Genomic DNA, 2,543 nt, shown 5'->3' with positions numbered 1-2,543 from the left:
CCGATTCTGTGTCTCCCTCTCTCTCTGCCCCTCCCCCGTTCATGCTCCGTCTCTCTCTGTCTCAAAAATAAATAAACGTTAAAAAAAAATTTTTTTTAAGTTACACAGCTACTAACGAACCATGTGATTATGAGATTGCCCCTTCCTAGAGATTATATGATTTATTCATAAATGACTAATGTATTTGTAGTTTTAAAAATACAACGTATGTTAAAATGATCAGAACCAGGACTGGCACCGGTCAGCTCTCAGGAGTCACTGTATTCGCTTCCTGACTGTTCTCTTGCTTCCTCTCCTCTTCTATTAGCACCTTTGAACTTGATGTCCTACCTACTGGGAATCTCCCAGATGTTTGCATTAAAGGTACCTATTCATCATTCTGGTCACCTTCTATCCACTCCAATTTAGGCACAGAATCCATGTGCCTTCCCCAACCCCCACCCCCACCCCACCACCATTGCCTAGATTCCCTAACCAGTAACTGTTTTCTTTCCTTCATAATCTTTACACCATCTGAAAGTATCTTATTTACTGGTCATCTCATCTCACTGGAAAATAAGTTTTAATACAGAAGGCTGGAAGAGTGCTTCCCAAAGCAATGAGTGAATTTATGTCTTTTTCATTTACAAAGTGGAAGGAGAATTGGAAAATGACACCGGGTCCTTGAGAGCAGATTTTTGACAGACTTGTCCACTGTTCTGTCTCGCGCCCAGAGCTGGTGCTGGATAAATACTTTTCTTGAAGGACTGCTTTTTTCCTCTTGAAGCCACCCACCACATCACACAGGGGTCCTGCAGAGGGTGCATGGTCGGGGTCTGGCTGGAATTTCTGAGGTCAAAGCCTTCAGCGGTATCCAGTGGAGTAATATTTGGAGAAGGATGTCTGATGCCCACTTCAGAGATAACTGAGTCCAATCCAACACATAACTGTGGAGAGCCAGTACTGTAGTTACCAGGTGCTGCGGTCACATGGAATTTGGACATGCCATTGTTCTGCCCCCAAGGGGTTGACAATTTCATAAAGAAGACGAGACTAATATCAATTTAAAGGAAAGATAAAATTAAGACAGTCCAGAGCTGTTAGAAATAGTCGGGGCGAGGTGGGTAGTGGGGTGCCACTGGGAACCTATGCAGGAGCTGCCCCTCTCAGGATGCAAGGGGAAGAGTCAAGGGGGATAATGGGGAAGCGGGGAGATGTGGGGAAGGGGGACAGGGGACAAGAGCAGTGAGGAAAGTGGCTGGTGGGGTCTTTGAGTGGGGGAAGTTGCAGAATGGGCCTGGGGTGAGAGATGTGGGAGAAGAGTGGGGAGGCTGGCAGTGGGGGGAGGGGAGATGGAGTATCTATGAGGAGGCATACAGGGGTATGGGGGGAGGGCAGTGGGGCAAGGGACTGCCAGGCTCCAGAAAGCCCCGTGGGAGGTGCCTCAATAGAGAAAAGGAGTTGGAAAAGCTGGAGGCAAATGATACAGGGGCAGCAGAATCGGCTTCCCTCCTGATGCTCATCTAGGATGCACGACCTTCCATTTGAGTTCACATTTTTCCCCCTCGGAGTGCTTATGTGGACGTGGCTGAGTTCTTGCTGGACAATGGCATCCCCACCAACCCTGCTACCAGGCCCAGAACCTTCTGTGTCTGTGGATGAGCTGGAAGGAAAGGAGTCCCCACCATCCTCCGCACATGCACTTTGCCCCACATTATTGGGAGGCTCAGGCAATAATAATTATTACAATACCAACTAACATTTATTTAGCACTTACCCTGTATCAGTCATTTACACATACCCTCACCAATAAATTGATACTATTATCTTCGTTTGATAGGAGGGGAAACAGAATCACAGAGAAGTTAAGTAACTTGCCCAAGGTCACATGGTTGGTGGGTAGTGGAGGCAGAACTTGAACCCAGGAGTCTATCTTCATAGCCAAGTGCGGCTTAGGCCCTGGCCCAAAGAAGGCATCCCCACTGCTCTGCCAGGACAAACGTCTTTGGGATTCCTCCTTCATCCTCATGTTCTTTTTCTGTTTTACCTCTGGGAGGTGGTGTTTGTTCGTTTTCATGGTCCTTGGCTAAGAACCCACCAAAGGAGGCGTGGCCCCTGTTTTAGGGTGTTCTGCACCAACCTTTCTGCAGGCTCGGCCTACAGGCGGATGGCTCCTGAGAAGAATCCCGGGAGCTGGTATAGAAACCAGGGAACCTGCACCCAAGGGATTCTCATGCTCTACTTTTTATTCATTTACTTTTTATTTGAAAATTTTTCAAATGCAGAAGGGACTACCGTGATTACATTCAGCCTCCGTAATTCATTTTTTTTATTTCTATTTTTAAAAGTTTTTAATGTTTATTTATATTTGAGAAAGAGAGAGAGAGAGAGCGAGAAGCATGGGTGGGGCAGAGAGAGACAGAGAATCTGAAGCAGGTGTGAGGGCTGAGCGGTCAGCACAGAGCTCGACCCATGAGATCATGACCTGAGCCAAAGTGGGATGCCCAACAGACTGAGCCACCCAAGCGCCCCCTGCCTCCATACTTCTTAACTCATAACCAATC

The sequence above is a fragment of the Herpailurus yagouaroundi genome, unplaced genomic scaffold (genome assembly GCF_014898765.1).
Source record: "Herpailurus yagouaroundi ecotype Mexico unplaced genomic scaffold, PumYag 187, whole genome shotgun sequence".
NCBI classification, from domain to species: Eukaryota; Metazoa; Chordata; class Mammalia; order Carnivora; family Felidae; genus Herpailurus; species Herpailurus yagouaroundi.
Note: the sequence above shows the minus strand (reverse complement) of the source record.